The sequence below is a fragment of the Rhamphochromis sp. 'chilingali' genome (genome assembly GCF_963969265.1).
Source record: "Rhamphochromis sp. 'chilingali' genome assembly, chromosome: 18".
NCBI lineage: Eukaryota > Metazoa > Chordata > Actinopteri > Cichliformes > Cichlidae > Rhamphochromis > Rhamphochromis sp. 'chilingali'.
In genome coordinates, this window is record NC_137945.1 from 20,243,521 (window position 1) to 20,268,265 (window position 24,745).

General features: G+C 40.5%; 1 protein-coding gene and 1 long non-coding RNA gene across 2 annotated transcripts in view; one reads left to right on the top strand and one right to left on the bottom strand.

Annotated features, from left to right (window-relative positions):
- The window catches only part of cntnap2a (contactin associated protein 2a), a 405,242-nt gene that overhangs the window by 102,627 nt on the left and 277,870 nt on the right, over positions 1-24,745 (bottom strand). The gene's annotated exons all lie outside the window — the stretch shown is intronic.
- LOC308386287 lies at positions 3,370-8,217 on the top strand. Its single transcript, XR_013969766.1, has 2 exons — positions 3,370-7,939; positions 8,016-8,217. It is a non-coding gene; the product is annotated as an uncharacterized lncRNA (long non-coding RNA).

The window sequence follows — 24,745 nt, forward strand, 5'->3', positions numbered from 1 at the left end:
TGAAACTATTGAGTGTCAGTGTGTGCAAAAGCTGGCAGTAATGGAGAATAAAAATGGAGTTAATTAACTAAAAAATAATTAGCCGAACGGGCTGTCCATGAATCATCAATAAACAACAGGTAACCGATATCAGAACAGTTTACTACTGGAAGCCATCGCTCTCTGGGGACATAAACGTATGCTTTTCTAAGTTTGCAGCCTAATGTACTGCATTTCTAACTGTGCTTTGCTCCAATGTTAAACATTACTATGGGTGGAATTCAGTTACATATTATTATGTATATTCCAAAAGCTATTATAAAGGTGGAGTCCAGGATTCTATATCCACAAGCATTAGTTTACTTTTATTTCAAGGCTTCTATTTTAGTCCAAGGATTGAAAGCATGATTTGGTTTACCGATCTTAACCTCTAGATAAATAAGAGTACGCTCAACGTGTAATTAGGTTTGAAATTTTAATTTGATTTAAATTTAGTTGCCACCTGCAAGAAAATACAGGTGGCACTAAAACCACAGTTTTAAAAAATGCCTTCAAACTCACAGGGACAGGCATTTTGTCCCCATAGGGGCTGTTGGTCCCCACAAGTAAAGTAACACAAAGATATGTAAACATGGTACACATATACATATGAATGCACTACTTGCCCTCTGGTTTCTTATTTCTTTTGCATAGTTGTCACAGTTATATGTTTCAGATCATTAAACAAGAGTCAAAGATAACCAGAATAAAAAAAATGTAGTTTTTCAATGATGATTTCTTTTATCATTGGGAAAAAAGTTACCCAAACACAAATTAAATGTGATTAACCACACTTTTTAGAAAGCTGCCACACCTGTTGAATTAAAACTGAACCGAGTGACAAAGTGATGGAGGCTAAAAGGTTTGAAAAAGCAACACATTGTGACAGGATCTAAAGAAAAAGCTGAGAACCAAAGTCACTGACATCTATCAGTCTGGGAAGGGTTACAAAGCTATTTCTAAGGCTTTGTGAGTCTATGAACCATGGTGAGAGCCATTATCCACAAATGGAGAAAACATGGAACAGTGGTGAAGCTTCCCAGGAGTTGCCAGCCTATTAAAATTACTCAAAGAGCACAGCAATGATTCATCCAGAACCCAGAACAACATCTAAAGAACTGCAGGCCTTACTTGTCTCAGTTAAGGTAAAAACAGTAAAAAAAAAACAACAACAAAAAAACCCAGACTGGGCAAAAATGGCATTGAAGGGGAATACCACTACTGAAAAAACAAACATAAAACAATGGTTCGCCCAAAGGACAATGCCTGGCCATCAATTTGAACCCTGAAGCACACACATATTTGAATCATGAAGCAGGACAGTGATCTGAAAGACATCAGCAAATCCTCTGAATGGTTCACAAAAACAAAATGAAGGTTTTAGTTGCTTGATGGAGATGCTGTGGAATGACCTTAAACAGGCCATTTGTGATCAAAAATCCTCCAAAGTGGCTTAAATAGCACAAGTCTGCAAAAGAGAGTGTGCCAAAATTCCTCCACAGTGATGTGAATGAATCATTGCCAGTTATTGCAAATGTTTGATTCCAGTTCTTTCTGCCAAAGGTGGCACAACCAGCTATTACTGTAGGTTTAGTGGGTAATTACTTTGTCATATATTGCCAGATTCATTTGAAAAACTGTTTCCCTTGATAAATGAAATCATTTAATAACTGCATTCTGTACTTACTCAGGTATCTTAGTAGAACATTACAATTTGTTTGGTGATCATCTAAGCATGACAAACATACTAAAAACTAAGAAATCAGCAAGGGGGCAAAGACTTTTTTCACAGCATAATATACACCTTGCTGATAAAACAGAGAAATCTTAATTTACACGCACTGAGAGTGTTTTGCAAGAGAGTGAATAGTTGCAATCAAAGGTGATGGACTGTCATGACCTTCACGAATGTTGGCAGCAAACCGTGAACAGGAATAATGTAAAGGAGTGGGAAAGAGTGAAAGAGGGATAGAGAGCAAGCAGAGTGTGAGAACATATAAGAAAAGAGAAACATTAAAATAAATTATATGGCAGATTTGTTACTAATAAGGCTCAGCACAACACGCAAGTGGTACATCTTATGTTTAGACTCTGTGGAAAATTCTTTTTGTAATCTCCACACTAATGAGGCCTTGTAATTTCAGCTGAGAGTATACTAGAAAGATTCACAGGAACACAGGAACAAAAAACCCCCAAAACAAACAAGCTCTTAAATCTTTCATGCGAATCCTTATTATCCAAATACATTGCTCGCTTTCTCCCTCCTGACCTCTATATCTTCCTTTTTCTTCTTGTTTCACTGGCCTGTTTCTTTACAGGGAGTAAAGCTGATGTTTCACAACAGGGAACACCTATGAACATTAGCTTTCAGTCTTTCTGCCTCAGATTTTCTCTATTTTCAGCATTTCTCTCCCTTTGCTTCTCAGTCTGATTAAAATTCTTAGTCTTTGTTTTTTTTCTATCCACAACTTCACTCCTTATTTTCTGCTTTCTTTCTCCCTCCTTCATTCTATTCTCGATCTTCCTCCGCAGTCCAGCTGACAGTATGAAACATGACCTCTCACTTTGCCTTGGTTTCTATTAAGGAACACACACATACAAATGCACACACTCCCACGCACCTTCACATACCACCCAAATCCCAAATGCTATTTCAAACTGCTTTGGAGCTGGGGGGAGACAGGGGCTTATTGAGATGAAGCATGAGGCCTTGGGGGTGACAACGTGGGCATGATTGTCTGCTCGGCTGGCATTCTCTTCCTTGAAACTCCACAGAAGCTAAACCCCACCAGAAACCAGAGCTAACCATAAGAGATAAAAAGTGAGAGTGCTATTTCAATTCTCGGCGTCATGCCATTCATCACAGGCCTCTAATGACAAACTGTGCAGTTAAGCTATCGTTTCCAAGAAGAAATAGGAATTCTTCAGTCAAATCTATCCATAAAAAAAAGCAAGGTCCTGGTCAACACAACTCATATCATGCCTGCATAATGGCTCACAATACATCTGACGCCATCAAGAGCATTCTGTCCTCTCCTGCTCAGAATAAATTCTGACTGCCCTCAAATTAATGATCAGTGAAATCTGTGGAAACCATTCAGCATCGCCAAATCAAAGGGAAGGTTATGAATATAAAATGATGAAAGCCATTCAAAGAGCTGCCTTTGATGAGGAGTTAAAAGCTTCGACTGACAGCGGTAAATGTTTCTCCGGCCTTTTTTGTAAACCACAGTCTAATGTTTCCTGAAGTAGCACTGGAGGGCACTGATTGCACTGTGGGTGACCAATCTGAGCGGCACGCGTTAATGTGTTTTTTTATGTGGGTGGGAGGGTGGGAGAATAACAAATTCCAGATAAGTTTCACTTAACAATCAATTGTAGAATCATAAGAGGTAACAGAAAGAAAGTAGAAACAAGATCCATCTGTCTGCATAATTTTTCAACTATTATTATGACTGGTAAAATGGATATTATGCTTGACCGACGTACCAAAGTGCCCCATTAGGCCAATTAGTGCTTTTTTCCTACACAAGACCGTTCTAATTAATGTGCAAGCAACTTTTTAAAAAATGGTCCTTTGATGTGACCAACTGAGAATTGCTAAGGTAGAAAATTATCCGCTTAACTCCAGACTACCCATGGCACCTTTAATAGCGTCCTCTAAGGTTTAAAAATTCAAACTTTTGTGAAAGTTACTCAGCTGTACCCACTGATGCGTAGGTCAAATATGAAACATTTACATAAAGAAACAAGATTTAAGAACATCTCCAAATTTTCTGTTATTCTGAACCAGAGAAAGCATTTAAAGGGAGCACGACATAGACCAAAGCTTGGGTTTTGAACAACACCCGCAAACGGAGAGAAAAGCAGATACGGCAGATACAGAAAGGCTGAGCAACAAAGTGAATTCCACCGTTGGCGTTCACAATAGTCATGCTACGTTATGTGATCCTGTTAGCTTGCCTGAGTTATTGTATTGGAAACATTGTGGGGCGGTAAGCACCGAAGAGGCAGTAGGCTTTCAGAGGCACAGGGATAGAAGGCTAAATGACAGATGATACACAAATTTAAACACCACAGGATGGCCCAAGGCAAGCTGGGAGCCACAGACAAGTACCCTTTTACGGTAACACAGACACTGCTACTGCATACTCAAACAGATAAACTCTGGGGGACTCTTATATTAGGCATGCACACAAGCTGCTGTACAATCACACACACTCAACGTACTTGCTGTGTTTCATTTCAGGGGCTGCTTCCTTTGCAAATCTGCATTCCAAGAACAAATCAGAAAAAGGCTGACAGGGCCATGCTATTTTAAAAGCTTGTTCACATGTAGCCTTTGTCGTCCCCCAAATCTGGAGAAAAACAAACCACCATATCGCTTTTGTGCTACGTCTTCTTCCTTGGTTTCTGACTCAGCAAGTGAATGAAGACTGCTCTGATTAGTTCTGTCCACACAGGGAACTTGCAATTAAGCTAAAGCAAGTCTTCATTTAGCAATGAGGTGCACTTGCGTCCTACAGTCTATGGTCCTCTCAAGGACATCATATGTCGTGTCCTTTTAAGGTGTTGACACAGAAGATGAGATTCTGCTAACATCCCATCTATATTTGCATGCACAGAGGTGCCTCAATATCATGCTGTGAATCTAATCTCAGTTTACAGCCCACCATGGTATAAGTCTTCTAGTGCACACTGAAAATGGATTATAATTCTATAAATGCCTTGGAAGGAGTAGTCTGTTGGAGTTTTGCAGAAAGATCAGTAGCCTCCCTTGGTACCTCCTGCTAAGGTGCACTGCAGGAGTTATCAATGGAGAAATCTAATAACACATACTTCTGCAACCTTTCATGTTCCTTGTCTTCCCCTGTTTCGCACTTCCAGTCTATCTTCACCTTCCCTTTCTTGTTTGACTCGTCCAACCGCTTTTGTCTTTACAAACGCAAACAATCCCGCACAGACACAGCTAGAGCACCTTTTGAAATGGATGAAAGCTTAGTGACAACATCAAGTCCCGTTATGGTGCCTGTTGTAATTGTGCAATGTTGCCGACAACAAGGACAATAAAAAAAGCCATGGCTTCACATCGAAGCAGAACGGATGGAGAGCGACACGGCGTCTTGGAGTCTCCGGCTGTAATATTTCTCACAGTGTTGTGATGGTGTGCTATTTTCCACCCCACAAGTCACCAAAACTGCCATGTACAAAGCAATACACTCTCTTAGTGAGAAGTTGAAGGTCCCTACTCGAATTACAATAAAAGTAAAAGTAAACGCATATAAAGAAAATAACCTCACAGTCATTTTCCTCAGTTTCTTCAGTTCCTGCAGTTGTGAATGGCTGACTTTGTGCCAGGAATGGGTGCTCCAATTGTAAGGCAATGACAGAGACAATGAGGCAGTGAGACGCAAATGGAGATGGGAAGAACAAATATATGTCTAAAGGGAAACATAAACAGGAGAAATCAATGGACACAGTAAGAAGAGGCTTTTATTGAAAGAAAAACTTTATTATTGTCATTTAGTGTTTTCTTTTTTTTTTTTTTACCATTAAAGGACTGAAAAATGGATAGACATATTTGGTTAGCATTGTACTTATGAGTGCCATGTGACTAAATATACAGTAAACACTAATCAAAATATGCAGTGCCTACAATCCCTGAATACCTCGACCGTACTGTTTAGTTGCCAAAATTTTGCTTTTCAAGTCAAACAAGCCCTATTGTCAAGCATGTTCCAATGAGTGCTTACAAAAGTTATGGTTTTCCTGATAATTTTAGGGGCTGCAGAAAATTTAGAGTTCAAGGACTGTAGAGCACCTGGGTGTGCTGTGCATAAAAAGCTGAGGTCATTAGAGGGAGCATTTTAATTTATGACCAGACTTTGAAAGACTTTGTTTGTATTAAACCCCGTGAATTGCTTGGTATTTCATTCTCTGCTCTTTCTCTTCTCTCTGCTTGTTGAACACATTTAATGTTATGAATTCAGCATCCACTTTGTGGTCTGACGTGGGTTCCTCTGGGTATCCTCTGAGGAAGTCATTTGGACATCAGGTGGTAAAGCACTCTTGTTGGAGTCCCAATTTATGAACTGCGCTGCTCGACTTGCTTGACACAGGCCTGTATATCTAAAGGAGTGCTCACAAATGACATCAAACTCTTTTCTTCTGTAATTAGATGGGATTAGTCTGGGTTGAGAGAAGCAGCCCCAAACTGACGGAGCCTCAAACTCAATTTGCATAATTCAAAACCTCAGGGGCTTGTAAAAAGTAAGTTTGAAGGAAGAATAATGAAAGGGCCAACCTTTTTTTTAGTTAGGTTGAGTCTAGAAAATCAACAGACAGATGAACGCTTGATGCCATAGAGAGTCGGAGATGTTTAGTCATGGTAGAAACAGCAGCTTGGTAGTCAGGACAACTATGTCCTGCTCCCAGTGACGCAGGTATCCTTGTTAGTTCTGTTACTCTTCACATGATTTCTCAAGTGCGTACACACTGTTGGCTCATTATTTTTTCTGATTTAGGTGCTGACTGAAAAGTCCAGATGTGTACATGGACAAATTCTTTTTTTCCTCCTTCTTCTCTTTTGTTAGGTTTCCTCTTCTTTTGGTTGCTCCCTTCAGCGGATCATCTGCCTCACCCTATCCCTAGCATCCTCCTCTATCACACCAACCTTCTGAATGTCCACCTTCACCATTTCCATGAATCTTGCCTGAGGTCTTCCTCCTTCTGCCTGGCAGCTCCATCTTGAACATCCTTTGTCAAATCTATCCACTATCTCTCCTCAACACATGTCCAAACCATTTCAGCCTCTCTTTGTCTCCAAAATTCTTCTCGTTGTCCTTGTTTTGAATCCTGTCGTCCCCGGTCACTCCCAGTGGAAATCTTAACATCTTCAGCTCTGCCACCTCCAGCTTGGCCTCCTGTCTATTGTCAGTCTTGCTGTCTTGACACCATACATCATAGCAGATACTACTTCAGTCTCGTAAACCATCCCTTTCACTCCTGCTTATATCTTTATGCCACAAATTACCCCTGACACTTGTTTCCTCCCACTCCACATGCTCGACTGTCTGTTGTTTTGGATGGTTGACCCCAGGTATTTAAACTTGCACATCTTTACTACCTCTACTCCTTTCATTTTCACTGTTACACACTGTCTCCCTCATTCACAAAACTGTATTCTGTTTTTTATTTTACTGACTTTCACTCCTCTTCTCCTCAGATCTCCACCCCTCCAGATTCTACAGCCTCTCTTATTTCCAAAGCTGAATTTTGTTTTGTTACTATAATGACTACAATGTTGAGGTAAATGCCTGACTTTTCTGTTTTTGAAACTTGCCAGTAGTTTGCACCTTGTGGTCAATCCCCTGTGCATCTGCAATATGTTTTGATCCACAAGGGAACGAGCAAACCTACTCCTGGAGAAGCTTCTTGACCTGCTGTGCTGTTATAAAAGGGTTTTTTGTTTTTGTGCCTCTCAGTCTGCCAGTTTCTTTCTCACTTCCTACTTTTCTTTAGTACTTACTACATTTTAAGCACTCTTTGGTGCATGAAATAATGTTGAAACAATACACAGCTGGATAAAACAGCTGTTTGTAGTCAAGTACTTCATGGTTAAATCCTTGTGATGCAAAACTTGTTTTAAGGCTACAGCTCACACATAATTTGTCATGGTCCCTGTGCCTCCCCGGACAGCCCAGTGTGGCCACAAGTGTTTGTTGTTTTACTCTCTCTCTGCTCCCCTCACCTTGCTCTCTCTCTCTCTCTCTCTCTCTCTCTCCTACCTGTCTGCCTGGGCGGAGCTCTGATTGGGCTCCCGCCCTTGGCCCACGCACCTGTAGCTGATCTCCGGTGATTTGCAGCTCTTCTTAAGACAGGGGCTCTGAGCTACTCGTCGCTGGAATATTGAGTAACTCTCGTTAGTATTGCCTGGCTTCATTGCGATTCTGTTGTTCCCGTGCTTGCCTCCGACTTACCCTCGTCTGTGTTAATAGGTTTACCTGGATCAGCCCTTTTGTGACCCCTGGACCCCGTGAGTGTGAGTGGGCAGCTTGTGTGGAGATTGTTTGGACAAGCAGCGGAGCAAGTGCGAAGAAGTGTGTTTCCCCAGCCTATTGATCCCCGGAACCCTGGAGTCCCCCCCCTTCACGTGTACATTTCGCACCAGTGTGATTAATAAAGTATTGTTGAACTGTGCTTTCTCAGTCTGCATCTGAATCCATTCCACCAACGTGACATAATTCCTTCAGGACTGTAAACCAACCTAAATTAAATCAGATAGTGTCTTGTTATTTCAACTAGAATCTCACTATTAATACAAATGTTACAGCTCAAAGACCAATGTTACAACCCAAAGGGCCTTTTAGTAAATAGCACAGGTCTTTGGTCAGTCTGATGTAGTCTTGTAAATGCTGTAAATTCTGCAAATGCTCCACTGACGCTCACACAGAATTACAATTTAAACCCTTAGCCAATCCATTACCAGTGGCATCACTGGAAGCCTTATATATTTTATTTAAACCATATTTTCCCCCTTTTTTTCAACATCCCTGATGCAGTTTCTCTACTTCCATTAAAAAAAGAACTGTTTGAGAGCCACTCATATACACTCACAGGCCACTTCACTTCAGGTACACCTTGCTGATATTGGGTTAGATCTCCTTTAACCTTCATAACTACCTTAATTCTGAATCGCATAGATTGAACAAGTTGCTGGAAACATATCTTGGAGATTTTGCCCCGTATCTGAAATAATCTTTTTTGACATAGCGCATTATCCTCCTGGAAAAAGCCATCAGAAGATGGGTCACAATGTACAATGGACATGATCAGGAACAACACACAGGTAGGCTGTAGTATTTATAGGATGCTCAGTTGTTACTAAGAAGTCCCAATTGTGCTCAGAAAGCTTTCTTCCTCATTCTGATGCTCAATTTGAACTTGACCAGGTTGTCTTGACAATGTCTGCATGTCTAAATGCACTGGGTTACTGCCATGGGATAGGACGATTACATATTTGCATTACGCAGTTGAACAGGTGTACCTAACAAAGTAGCCAGTGAGCGTATACTGATCTGCTAAAGCCAACTTTACAACTGATATCAGCACTACTACTACTAACATTACTACCACCGAAGAACTGTCTATGTATTTCAAATATGACATCCTAATTCTAATACATCCAAGATCAAATGGTTTGAATATACCTACTGGTTTTATAACTCAACACAGGGCTGTCAAATCCATTCCACCTTCTCAAGTTCAAATAGCAGACATACGTTTTTATCCTTTGCTAAAGTTATAACACTGCCTTAAGTCATTGGCTGTCTTAATCGTCCTTCGTCTAAGCTCTTTTAATACGATTTGGTTGCGGTGGGCAAGTCAAGGTCTGGGGAAAAGTATGTAGAGAGGACCCACTGCAATGCAACACTCTGGGACCAACAGAATGAAACTCCAAATTGAAAATGGCGCCCACCTTGGCCGGGTCAATGATCTGTGTGTTAGTGTGTGTATGTACAAACGTGTGTGTGTTGGGGGGAGAGAGAGAGAGAAAGGGACAGAACTGCAAGTAGAGCACTTTCTTGAGCAATGGAGCGCATCTGCATAAAAGGCAGGTTGAAATCTTGGAATCCTTTTAGTGTGTTAGACATATAAATTGCCTTTCACGGTGCTACATAAATCAGAAAGGACTATGCATGTGTGGCCTTTCTCTGCCTCTCTGTCTTCTGTCTCTCTGCAGCCATACTCCTCTTCCTATGGTGCTGATGTGACTGTGTGTGTGCGCGCGTGCGCCTGTACGTTGCTTTCTGACAAAAGCTGCTCTTGACAAGCCAAGCCTGCCCCCTCTCAACACCCGTCTTATCCGCTAACATCGTGATCCATCATGCTGTGGTTCACTGGAACCCCTCCCACACACACAACGATCCCCTGCTCTCATCCTCACCTCCACCCTCCAAGCTGCCACTCTGACCTGCCTCAATCCTTCCCCTTCCTCCTCCCACTTACCTTCCTCATCTCATCACGCTTTCTCATGCCTCCGCTCTGTGTGCCACACTCCCTCAATCCCACCCATCTGCACACCATTTCCTCCTCCCTCCCGCCCTGTGAGTCTCCCTTACTCCCTCTCGCCCCCTCTCCTGCTTCAAGTGTTTATCTCGCTGCCTGCGCTCCAGTCATCCAAGCAGTCAGTGGAAAGAAAGAGAGCTCTCTCTCTCCTGGGTCTGTGACCCTTGTCAGGGGGACAAACTGCCCACCGCTGCTTGCCTACACAGCTGGAAAATTAAGAACTTGTGGGGGCGGGAAGGTTCACGGTGTTTGTGTGTTAATGTGTGTGCGTGACAGGGAAGGAGGGAGATGCTCATAGATCAGTCTTGAATGTGGGGAAAAAAGAGAGAGCGAGATGGTATGTGAATGTGTGTGAGACTATAAAGAGTGTGCGCACGTGTGTGTGTGTGTGTGTGTGTGTGTGTGTGTGTGTAAGTGTAAGAGAGAGATCAGGTTAAGCAGTCTTGTTTAGAGAGGAAACAAGCTGCAGATGGTTGTGGGTGTCCAGCTGTTACTCCATCTAATGGGTTAATGAGTATCACAGCACCATCCAACTTGCCTTGTCTTCCTCTTTGTCTCTCGTGTTTTCTCTCTATCCCACATTAGCCTGGCACACAACCACATGACTATTTTGTGAACAAATAGCTCAAAAGAAAACCAAAGAGACAAAAAAAAATAGAGAACTTTAGGACCATCCCCTTCCTCCATTAACAATCACAAACAGCATCTGCTGCTTGTTTTCTATGAAGGTATTAATTTCAAAGCCGCTGCCCAGGTTTCTGTTATTGTTGCATAACATTACTGGGGTTCTTTGACCTTAAAGCAAATCAATTGCCCTGCGGGACTATGGAAACACTAAAGAGTGTCGGGATTCTTTATTTGCAGGATTTTCTCAGGGGGGTTTTTGACAAAGTGCCTACCAAGGTGTGGATAAAAAAAAAAAGAAAGAAGCAACATAAAAAAACCACAATCCTCAAAACTACCAGCACATGTTTCAAAACCATCCGTGGGCGAGCAAACAGTGAATGAGTTTTAAAAGGATGAAATATGAACCATTCGCAACACATTTTTTTTGAGATAGAGTACCCTGAGAGAAAATGACTCCTTCTCTTTGGTTTATGTGAAAGATGTAACACAAAAAACCCAAATGGTTACACACAACTAGACTGCAGACAGGGTTATGGATTTCTGATTTGTTTTCATAAAGTTTAGTTTCATTTTCAGGCTTGCGCATGGGCCCACGTAAGTGAGGTTCAGAACATACAAATGCTTGTGGAGACACCTCACAAGCCAAGAGACACAGCGTTTGTTTTGATCTTTTAAAAAAAATGCTTTCATCGGATCAAGTGTCTCTTTAATGACCGGCCTGATTTGGGGTTTTTAACTCAAGGGACATAATTAAAACGCGTAAAACAATTAGACACAAAGAAAACAAAATCGGCTGGAGCATTAAATTATATATTCAAAAGGTACCAAAGCTAAAATTATAGGGGACATCTTCTGTTTGTTGTTTTTCTGAGAGAAGAAAGAAAACAAATCAATCAGCCAATGCACATGCAAATCCACAAACGTACACGCCAGAAATGTGTCCCCAACTTTAAGAGAAATGTGCAGGAATGTGAATGTGTAATCAATTAATTGGCTATTATGAGATATTATAGATATTATGTCTCCAAGCATCTTTAAAAGATATGACAACATGATAAACACGGATTTTAAAACATATAAAATATAATGCAGTGTCTTTCTTGTCTTTCATATTTTTTCCATTACATTCTTATATGAAAAAAACCTAAAAGGATAAACAGATGGTTTTCTTTTTTCACCATAATTGTTAAGCTAAAATGTCTGTTGTTCACTCACATGTATTTTAGTATATTAGTATTTAGTATTTATTTATTTATTTATTGTCATTGTCAGAGAACAATGAAATTGCATTTGGGGCTTCCGTACAACCCGTAAATAAAATAATGAAGAAAATAATAAATACCCCTTAAAACCCAAGTGTAAATATTTAACCCAGTGTGACTCCAGTGCAATAAGACAATCCTGTATAGACCTGTACCTTCTCCCTGAGGGCAGCAGGTGGAAAAGGTGGCGCGCAGGGTGATGTTGGTCCCGCAGAATACTGTGCACCCGTCTCAGACAGCGAGTGGGGAAGATATTACTAATCTCTGGCAGACTTATTCCAATAATTCTGCCAGCTTCTTTCACCAGTCAGTCATGTGCTCATGACTGACTGCTCAATTTGTTCACACCTGCTAGCAAAGTGTAGAGCATGGATGGCCCTGAAAGCATACACACTCCTCTTAACCATGCCATACAACTGCTGTTGTATGGCAAACCTTTATTGTGAAAGGTTTACGTGGAAAACAAACAAGCGGACAGCGGAGCCACGCGATGGTTTTACCGTCATTGTTGCTAACGACAACACGTAAAAACAGGCGCTTGTCCGTCCATAGTGTGGTTTTATTAAATATAAGAGAAAGAGAGAACTTTAAGAAATTAATATAGCCACTACAGTGACCATCAAAACGATGAAAAAATATTGCTGTAAACGGTTTATTTTACAACACCACGAAACAAACGATAGCGTAAAACGAAACGATAGACGTTTTTATATCGTCATCCGATATATATCGTTATATCGAACAGCCCTCGTGTCCACTTCCTGCTCACTACAAGATAATATCTTATGATTGTTATTAAATTATGTAAAGTTGATCAAAATGTTACTACTGACCTAGAATACTCTCTACATTTCTTTAATTGTGAAATCATTCATGCTCTACTACACGACAGTTATAATGTTAACTGATGTGCAGCAGTGGTTTTAGCATTTAACATTTCTTTGACAACAAAGAATTTCTTGTCCTTCATCTCCCATAAGATCCATACATAAAACTGTGAATATGTTTAGGATGGATTCTCCTCAAGATAGAAACACACCACTAAAATGGAGCTCTGGCAGACGCTGTTTTAGGTTGTCTTTGGACATTAAAATAATGTGGCAGGCGATGTAACATTTAAAAGTGCTCAAAGCTCGCCATTTCTTTCTCTTTTGAAGTGATCTAAATATCTGTGACACAGCAGATGGACCCTCAACATGTCTGTGCTGCAGCTCTACTTTAGTGTCCAGTGCTGGCCAGCATCTTGTAACAGTGCTTTGCCCTCCAGGACTCTGCACCTTTTCACATGACTGAGAACTATGAATAGCCACAAGATAATTGGTGCTCAAATACTACTGGCAAAGCTGGCTAAGTGAAATAGGGTATCTGTATTTTGGTCAAAATGTCCAAAGTGATCACTCGCAAGGTCAAGTTATATTCTCATCCACTCCGTGTACATGCCTACAGGGCTGGCTGAAAATGAACCTGTGAAGTTCAAGCTGAGTTTCATCTTAGCTTTTTCATTCACTTTAGCATTTCATGTCATGCCATATGGGTACAAAGTATAAAGCAGTGTACCTGGTCTATTTATCTAGCTACAGGACACGACTCCATCTAGTTATTTTTCTATCATCTTCAGTCGGGAACTCCAATGTATTTCTACCTTTATGATGATTTTTCAGTTGAAGGCAGTTCCCCACTTGTGGTAGCCAAGTTTTTTCCAACTGGGGGAACATGCATTACTATTACTATTGAGTATTACTACTACTCTCTTGTAGCCAGAGCAGTTCGGCAATTTTTTAGTGGTTTGGGTTGTTATTTTTATCTGTTATGACAACAGCATAGGGCAAGGAATCTTTGCTGGATACAACTCTGCAATAAAGAGCACTAGGGAAGCAAAGTATTGTTATGGTTTTTAATAAGCTCTCTCTCTCACACACACACACACATGCACACACGCATGCATACACCGTAATATTTTCTTAGTTTACAATGGTAGCTAAGAAAATGTTACTGAATATTTTTTTTCTAAGAAGCCAAACGGAAGTGAAATTTCTGTCACATAAGGCAACACACCCCAACTGGCTTTTGTTGAAGTGCTCAGTATTGCCTAAAGGCAGGAAAACCCCTGAGTAAGTAGAAGTGACAAATACGCTGTTTGGGAATTTTTTTTTTTTAATGTGACCTATTTCGATTTGGTATGATACTGATGCTTTGCAGCTGCCTTTGCAGTTACTTTATGGTTTATAAAGAATGAACTCCAAAAGTATAAGACCTAATGGGTGGCTGAGGCAGTGAACTGGGGCCCAGAAGGTCAGGATGCGCCCAGTCTGACTATCAAATGGACCCCTCCTCTGCATTACACTAGATAATTATTTATCTAGTGGGGCGATCGTGGCTCAAGAGCTGGCAGGTCGTCTTGTAATCGGAAGGTTGCCGCTTCGAGCCCCGGCTCGGACAGTCTCGGTGGTTGTGTCCTTGGGCAAGACACTTCACCCGTTGCCTACTGGTGGTGGTCAGAGGGCCCGGTGGCGCCAGTGTCCGGCAGCCTCGCCTCTGTCAGTGCGCCCCAGGGTGGCTGTGGCTACAATGTAGCTTGCCATCACCAGTGTGTGGATGACTGGATGTGTAAAGTGCTTTGGGGTCCTTAGGGACTAGTAGAGCGCTATACAAATACAGGCCATTTACCATTTATTTATTCACCGTGTTACAGAAGAGTGGGCACATTATAAAAGCTCAACACATTAGCTCCACTATATGTTTCAGTCATGTTTCCATCTTGAGAACTACAGGCTAACTTTTTGTTATGCAGTATGTATTTTCCTGCAAATATTTATTCAATCGTTTTACACCACACTGATTATAATAGCCAGAGCGGTATGCTGGTTTCTTATAGAGTAGTGGTTGGCCTTTATATTATGTTACACAAGAAAACTAAAGTGGTGCTCAAAGGAGGAAGGAGAGAAGATAGCAGGACCTGTGACTGCAGCTGTTATCCATGGTGGGGATCAAAAGACGGAATGATATTATTTGTATAAATAAAACTATATGCTATTACTTTAACACTTACACTGCGTCTGAAAGAAACAGACTCTGACAAGAGACAAGCTTTGTTTGCTTTCATATAATGTGGTGGTAAGTCCCCCCCCCCTTAAAAGTTTTTACACCTGTGATCAACTTAAGGAAGTGCCCAGGCTCATGACAATGAAGTTCTGTAGAGTCACATCCTTTTAACCCTTTAAAAAAAAAGAAAAGCTAAATAAATGTATAAATGCCAATTAGATATTAATTGTGCACTAATTTTGTTCAATTTCACATGACATATATTTTTTCAGAATTTAAGAGATATAGTGAATGGCTTTAAATGCTTGTTTTGTTTTCAGTTATCACATCGAGTTATGATTTAAAATCATTCCTTTGTTTTATGCTTTCATAGTATGAAACTAATTAAGGGCCCTACATCCATAACTGATATAATAGGACTACGTCTTTGATCACAAAGCTGATCTGTTGATACTTAAGAAGTCAAATGCACGAGCACTCAGGAAACAAAGGCTGAATGTGCAAATGTGCTGCCCGACATGTGAGGAATATGTGCGCAGGCACACACACACACAAACAGCTGAAGCTGAGTAATTACGAGAGAGTGCTGCATGGTACATCAATATTCGATAAGACAAACATCATGAATATTCATTAGTTTGTTTACTCTCCCAGAGTGACAGACAAGACAAAAACCGTTCCACTGAGATATGTCATTGGCCCAAAGTAACACACTCTGACACAGGCACGGACACACACGCTGATTCACTTACACTGATAAAAGTTTACGACAAGCAGTAAAAGGCGCACACACACACACACACACACACACACACACACACACACACACACACACACAAGACTTCATCAAAAAAAAAAATCACATAACACACAGATGGGAAAGACAATAATTTCGCTTTCCTCACACGTAAACAAACGCATCCTCTACCCTCTCTCTACATGACAGCTGTAAAACTCTTCCCCAACTTTGTCTCTCTAACTTTCCCTGGGTTAAAATTAAAACCCCTCAAGGTCAGGTTGGATAATCAACTTTCTTGCCTGTGCTGCTTCATTAGCACCGCTGAGCGATATTTCCTCAGTTTTTTTCTCCTGTTGTTTTTCCAATTGGTCTAATCTCTCTGTGCCCCAATATCCCGCTGTAATCCGAGAGCTGTGTGAAAACTGCCTCTAGTGATCGCGGCAAACACAGCCACAGATGTCAGTGCACTTCCTGGTGCAGGCACACTGCTGCATGCATAAGCACTAATGACCCTCGAAACACTGCATGGTTCATAATATAGAAGGAGAGGCAGGTAGAATGACAGTGAGAACATTAGCATGTGTATGCAAATTGACTTTTTTTTTTTTAAATGAAGCCGGATCTTCTCTCTTGTGTCATCCATCACTGAAATGGCAATGTCTGATGATGGGTTTGTGGTCGTACACCACAGCTCACCGGGCATCTGCTCTCCCTGGCAACCTTGTGGAGGACAAACAGAGAGTCGAGGACTGCTGCAGAAAGCTTCAAAATTGAGATTAACCCCTTAGCTCGTCACAAATGAGAAGACAATATTATAATTACTCCTCAAGTGAGCTGTTTCTGTTTTTCCATTTGCCTTTTATCTTTCCACCAGGCGGTGGCCATATGGTGCATTGTTTATGTGTATGTGCGTGTTTCGATGTTTTGGTGTGTATGTACGCATGAGAGGGAGCAAGTATAGCTCGAAAAATCCCATTAAGGGGGATATGTATTGGTTTGCTGTGTTATTCAAAGCTTTCTGGGACATTAGTACCGACATATCTTTCAATGTCAGTGCAAACGGCAGAAAACAAACTAATCTGCTTCCCTTTTCCCCCCACTTTCTCTCTTTTCCTTTTTGAAAGTTTGCTTTCATCCCTCTGTGTTGCTCTACATCCATTCTTAGCTTCTTTTTTTAATTTCTTTTCCCCTCCTCTCTATGCTGCTGCAAGGTACTTCATTTTCTTTCAAACTCCCTTCTGTCTGTCCTCTTAATACCACGAAAGCTTGTACTGATAAGCTATCAATGCACTGGGGTTTTTTTTTCCCTTCTGGAGCTGAACTTGGTTTATAATAGTATATTTTCTACCTCTGTACATGCAAAATCCAAAAAAACCCCCAACCCAAAACATTAAAAAAAATATGGTCCTACAGCACTGTACAGTCAAAAGTTACCCCTGATTTCTTTTTATTTTGTGTCCAAGAAGCCAGATTTTCTTTTAATGTGGTCTTGAACAATAGTTCTCCAGGCTTCCTGGAGGTCTCTCAAAGGTTTTCTTTGGACTGTGGCTGCTGTTTCATTTATTTTCACTCATATTCTTTTACCTGACCAATGAATGTTTTCTTTTGTTAAGCCACTTAACATTGACCTATGATGCACTAAGGTATATAAAGACACCTAACCAAAAAAAACAAACCCTTTTTAAATTGTATCTATAGGGACATTATTACTAGCAGCCTGTTGCTTGTCTCCAATTCTTTGAATCTCAGATAAAATAAAATAAGAAACCTGGACAAGTGAAGGTCAAAAGATGACAGGCCTTAACCTTTGACATCAAGAAGACATGGCACAGTTAGTCCAGGCACATCTCAGCACCCTTGTGAGTCTTCTAGTGGCTCCAAAACAATGTACAGTAAACGAACAGCATCTGAAAGTAATGTCTTTAAAAATAAAATTAAAAAAAGCAAAGACTTAAGACAGGACCTGGGAGATGCATTTCTCTCCCATCACTTGCTGAAGCCTCATCAGAAGTGATGACAGTGCAAGGCTAGCTGTCAAGGAGCCATTCTCAATGAAATGAAGCAGGGTTAAAATGCTGAGGTATGCCAAATTACACAAGTCCTGGGCTCAAATCAGTAGCAAGAGGACTTGATGATGATGAGTGAATCCAAATTTAAAATGTTTGCTTCAGATTGGTGTCACTATCTATGCTGTGGAAGTTCTATTATGATTCGGAGCAGCATTTTAGTTAGTGGTGTTGGAGAGTTTGTCAAAATTGCTGCAATTGTGAAGACTGAAAATTACTGTCAGATTTTGATCCACCATGCAACACCATCTGGAAAGTGTCTGATTGGCAATGGCTTCATTTCTCAGCAATGATCCCAAACACTCTCCCAATGGTGCAAAACATATCTTGATAGATAAAGAAAAATGGAGCAGTATCAGTCATGGATTGGCTTCCCCACAGCCAGAACCTCGACATTACTGAAACAGTGTGAAATCATCTTGGCAGAGAACAAAACAAAAGGCAGCCAACATCCAAAGAAGAGCTTTGAATGTCCTTCAGGAAGTCTCAAGAAATATTCCTGAACTTCAAGAAATTACAGGAAAGGTGGCCTAAGAAATTACAGGTTATGTTGAAGAACTCAATAAATATTTGCACATTTCAATGAACTGCTAAAACTCAGTTATTCAGCTTTTTCCAATCAAATGTAATGAAATGAGAGACAGATCAAGACAGTACTGTAGATATAGTGCTTTTATGAAAGATGCAGTAATGGCTGTGATAGAATAATTGGTATTTTTAATTTAAGCACAGAGATTAAGTATAACAATACATATTGCATACACTATGGCAACAACATATTATTATCAACATTCCAGGATTGCAGAAAATTGGATGAGTTGTTTAATACCTCTGCAGAAGTAATTATACTGATGCTGAAAGTTTTGTTGATGGTTCTAAAGTGTATAAATCTACACAGAAGGATAATTATATCCCAGTTCATCAGCAGCTTATAAAACAGCATCTGTGTTGGTGAGGCAATAATGGTCTATTTCACATGATAAGTGCTGAAAATACTAATGTCCATCGTACGTTGATAGGTCCAGTACATTGTCTCATCTGTTATTTTTTTGAACGTACAGTGAATAGACATTTTTGTGAATATTTACTAGGTAACAATAGCATGACATGCAAAATATCTAATATATAACACTCTCACTCCCCAGAGGTGCGAAAACGAGAATTTCCCAGAGGAAATCAATAACCTATCAGGTTCATTTTTATCATCACTCACCATGCTTATATCAGATATCTCACCCACTTGAATGCTAACCATGTAGAGCTTTTCCCTCAAGAGGGTTCAGTTGCTACCTCACAACAATCTCCACCCAGTAGCATCAAGAGCAAGGACATCCACAGGGAAAGACACACATAGCAATTTTCTTTCTAGATGTATCAAAACTGAATCGAATGAATACATTAAAATCCTCAGTATATTTGCTGTATCACCGAGAGTGCCTGATGAAAAATGCACGTACTGAAACAGTTTAATTTATGCAGCATAGGCAATTGTTTTTTAAAAACAGAAAGCCACATAATAATACATAATGTTAGATTTGTTGAAAGCTCTGTCATAATGTTTGCCTGTGTGTATTACATATGTGTGCATTATATATATATGTATGTATATGTGTGCGCTACTTTTGTATAAGCAATGCCTAAGGCCCAGCCTTCAGCACTGAGCATTTCAGATAGGTGACGAGATAAAAGGCGAATAAATATATGGAAGATGGGGAAGAAAACACACAACAAAAATCAAAAGAAAGAAGCCAAAGAAAGGAGACAAAAATAAACACAGAAATAAGATAAGACAAGCTTTGTGTGGATGCTTTTAATCAGACAATGCAACATCCATTCCACACAGTTACACATTTGGTTTGTGCCCTTGCACATTTCTGACCTTTCTCTTGCGTGAGTGTTTGGTATTGAGTGTGTGCTGCTGGTACATGTTTTTGAATAATAACTTGTTTCCTGTGAGTTAAGCGACAGGGTAGGCAGGTGTGCAGAACATCTATTGCAGTGTGTCGCTTTTATTAGAAAGATTCCTGTTTTTAGACTTTTTTCCTCTTGATAGCTGCAGTGTCGTGCAGCTCACAGCGCACTCTCAACAGTTATTCCTCCTTATACCTCACTGAGCATACTCTTGGTTCAATCCCATAAGGCTATTCATAAGGTTTTCTTACAAAGACTTATTATGCACACAGTAGCAATAACAAAACCATTAGCAAATTGTTCAAAGTACTGTGTGCTGAATGGTGCCTTTTGTTTATGGATAATGGACTCCCTCATAGGCTCTTTATAATAGTGGATGTCTAATTTTGGCTGAAAAGAGCAAAGACAGAAAACAACAGATCTGCTTGCACTGTTTGAACTGGCTCTGAAAAAAAAAAAACAAGCTTGTCATACGAGATGCAGCATTTTAAAACTCAAATATCTTTTAGGATACTTAAAAACATTTAGGTTCTGCATGGATTTTACTCTGCGTGTCCAAAAAACTGAAAATGAAATTTAAAGCAGCCATAATCATTGTGGACATACCCTGCAAATATAGGAGCTTTGTATTGCACAGTTATATATAGCTTTAATGCCAATAAGATAGAAACTTCAAATGCAAGTTTAATCTATGAAAATTGAATTAAGCTGTAGTATGAATTATATTCCTAGCTCTTTTTTAAAATAAAGGATGGATGTAAAAGTAAAAGTTAACAGTGGACTTGCATAAAGAATGAGGAAATATTAAAAAAAAGCTGCAAGACTGAGTTCTCATTCGTTGTATACAACAATCCATACACCTCAACAAAATGCTTTAAACCACTTAATCACATATGTAGCATGCAAAATTCTGCAATTAACCACACACAGTGTCAGTGCCTGAAAATAACTGTTATTTCAACACATAGCAGAAGTGCAAGTGCAGGATGTTTAAAGCAACTGCAAAGGACTTGAATTGTTTCTTCCCCTTTCTTTTTCAAGTGGTTCTGATAAGTCAATACAGTGGATGTCTCTGTTTTTATTCACAGCTCTGTGTTCGAATGTGTATCCCTGACATCTGAACGAGGTTGGAGTACGACAGCCACGGAGCCTACGCACTGTGTAATATTTTATCCAGAATATTTTTGCTTGTCATTCTGAATTACAAATGAATAAACAAGTTGCAAATAAGGACTTCAAAGGACTACCTTTACCTCTGAGTGTGAACTAGTCTGGAGCAAAACATTACCGAGAGCAGCCCATACCATTTGATCTTTGGCTGTGAAGCACAGCACTAATTTCAGCTGCCAGCAGCTGTAAGTGTCATATTGTGCTGAAGTAAGGACCCAAATGCAGAGAGGCATAGATCAACAGAAAGCGAGCTGTTTAATAGGCTGATAAAAATCCAGAAGATTAATCCAAAATAAGAGCAAACAGAGTCCAAACCACAAAAAAATGAAATCTTAGTAACATGCAGAGGATGCAGACAACAACACAACGCGAAACAAGCAAACTGAGACGGCTTTAAATAAATACAAATAGCGCAATCAGGGGAGTGGAGTCACCTGGGTATCAAAAAACAAAAGGCAAGACGTGAGAGACAGGAGACTATCAAAATAAAACAGGAAATAACTGACTAACCACAAAGACTATACACTTAAATCTGACACAGAAGGACACAAGGGGCAAGGCTATGAAAATAATATGACAAATCCACAACTGAATAATGTGAATAAACATGAAGTGAAACAAAGAATGAAGGTTTTAGAAATGTGAAAATCAAACATAAACAATAAACAAAAACATCAAGTTTATGAAAACGTGAAAAAAGTGTTTATAAGAAAAACACAAAAATTCTCTTTCCTGATTAGGTCACAAAAAATATTGTCCCGAGTAGTAAACATCCAGGTTACTTTGAAGTTTGAACCACCTCACATGACACAGCAGCCCCAATCAGTTAGAGGTGTTTGGCCCTCAGCTGTGACACTAATTCTCAGGACAGACTGGTGGTCACGGTGGATCAGTAGAGAACTGCACAGGCTCCATCGGGGAAAGGGATCAAGGTCCAATGCCATCAACAGCAGACTTGTGAAGATCTATGCCAACCGGCTCTGTGACGTACTGCAGCAGCTGTTCAACCTGAACGTGTGTCTGGAGAGAGTGCCAGACTATCTTTGCAAAGTTCCAGCTACAAAAAACAAAACAAAATAAACACTACAGACCAGAGGCCTTAACCTTTGAAGACATGGCACAGTTTCTTCTGGCACATCTCAGCACCCCGGTGAGTCTTCTAGTGGCCATACTGCTGTTTGCCTACCAGCTCTTGGTGGAGCTGACACAATCATCTACATGCTGAAGAGGCCTTGCTCCCTCCCGGACAGGTCAGGCAGCACTGTAAGAATTATTCTTCAACATGTTCCAGCCTAGACTGCTAAGAAGAAAGCTGGGAGAGATGCGGGTGTGCACTCCTGTGATAAGATGCATCAAAGACTACCTGCCAGGAAGACGTCCCTGAGAATTCAGAACCATGAGACCGCTGTGTTCAACACTGGGGGTTACACAGGTGATATATTGTCTCCCTTCCTGTTCACAATCCACACCTCTAACTTTAAGTTCAACTCTTGGTAGGCGGGAACAGAAAAATGGGGAGCGAGTAAACAGCTTGATGAAGGGGTGTGGGATTAACCACCTTTAAATTAATGTGGCCAAGATCAATTCTAGGGACTGATATTTATAAGTGTCACAATTGATTCGGCTAATTTGTCTGGTTCCCTTAGTGATCCCTGATTTTCTGTGTGGGAAGACAGTAGATCTATACAAGCAAGCTTTTTATTATCTCTGAGTCTAAACACAAACATCCATGTGTGGATGATCCTGTTTTGCTTTGTGAAACTGTCATTATTGAGAGGAACTGATAAGCATGGAGGTGCACTTTTCTTATGGACTGGGCAACAGAACTGGCTCTCAGCTGGAATCGATTCTCATTTCCCATCCCTATCCAGTGTGCTGTTTGTGAAAGGAGGCTGCAAACACTCATCTGAAACGGTCAGAGCAGACGATAACTAATAACTGAGAAGTGTGAGGATTTTCAGCATCCACTGCAGTATTCTTCACATGCTTTTGCAGTCCGTGGTAATGAGTGCATTCTTGTGTGCTGCTGGTGCTGGGGAATTAAGATGAATGCTGATCAAGTGAAGAAAGTTAATCAGGAAGCCCAACTCTGTCCTTGGTTCTCTCCTCTCTCTCGGACTCTCTGCAGGTGGTGGTGAAGGGAGAAGACTTCAAACTGGGAACTATGAGGGATAATTGCTCTCACTACCTCCAATATAGAAGGCTGGATTTCAGTTTGAGGCTGATGTAGCTCAGATGCAACAGGGAGACTGTCTTTACAGAAGTCAATATACTGTTTAACTCATCCGATATGTGACAGATCACGGTCACATTGACTATCTCTACAGCTTGGGCTGGTTTAATTGAGCTAAAACTGCAACTGTGCACATCCAGTGCACATCCAATACCAGGAAAAACTATTTTTCTTTTTACATCCATTGCTATTGCTCGCACTAGAATAAGCATATCATTAAATCAAACAAAGAATATGCCGAATGAAATTTTGATGTATTGGAAAAGTATATTTCCTAATGGTTACTTATTCTTTTTGTCTATACTTGCATTAAAAAGGGTTTGTTCACTATTGGGGAAGCTGAAAAGTAAGTATTTGTCATGCTGGGGTAACTGCCACTGGGCAGCAGGTTCAGAAAGATTATTTTCTGGCAATGCTAATGATAACACACATGGGGAAAATACACACAGGTAATGACTTGGTAAAAAAGAAATACAGACTTTAAAGGCACACATAGACATAGACATCAGTGGCTTCATAGCCAGCTGGCATTCCCTCCACAGATCACATCAGTTACACTGCACATTTACCACAGCTACACATTTTGGTTGTCACAAAAAGACTCAACCACCCATGGGAATCTGTGAGTTTGAGAGACTGAGAGACTACCAGAGAAAACGACATGCACAATAAGACAGAAAGAAATATGGAAAAAGAAAAAAAAAGTGCGAGAAATGAAATAAAAGACACGCTGCTCTTGCAAACACCTTATTACTCCAGCTTAATGTAGTGTAAAGTGTTAAACTATTTTCCTTTTCGACACTTGCACCTGCTTGGCTATAAGCTGTAAGTGTTGGACTCAGGTAGAGAAACATGGGCGGAATAAGACGCATGACTCTGTCAACACAACATATGACAGCATTATCCCGGGCAATGACGCATTACCAAGGCAACAGCAACCAGAGAGCACGCGTTATGCGATGTAAATGATCTGGGCTCCTCTGTGACGGATTGCACTTTGTTGCCGTTTCTTGTAAAGTCTCTCCTGCTAAATGCCACATAGCTACAGAAAGGCTTGGTGCTGCACGTCATCATCACACACGCTGCTGTTTGCTAATAGCAGATGTTTTACCATCACAGATGTCTTCGACTGTTTTTATCAGAGAGGCATGTGAAATCTTTCAGGGTAATTCTATCTGTTAACTTGCTGTGCTATAAAAAGCCAAACTTTTACATGTCAGCCTCAAGTGTCTCTCATCATCTGAGTGAATAAGCTCTCACCCCCTGCCTGCAATGGGCACGGGGCAAAAAAAAAAAAAGCTACATGCAGCCTTGAACTGAGGTAGATTCTTATCAATGCAGTAAAAGTGGGTGAAGTTAGAAATGATGGTTTAATGTTAATTAGCATCTTGTCTTCAGGGAGTAAGAAAAGCAAGGGCAGGAAGAAACTGGGGAGACATAGAGAGCAAGAAAGAGAGAGGATGCCTGAGGATCCTAGAGATAGTTCTCCTTTCTCTCCTCTTTTACTCTATTAGCTCTTGTTCTCTCTCCTTCCCTGACTTGCTTCTTGCCTCGAGTGCTTTCACAAATTAATGACACTGTAACCAGAACATTAGTCGAGTAATGAAAG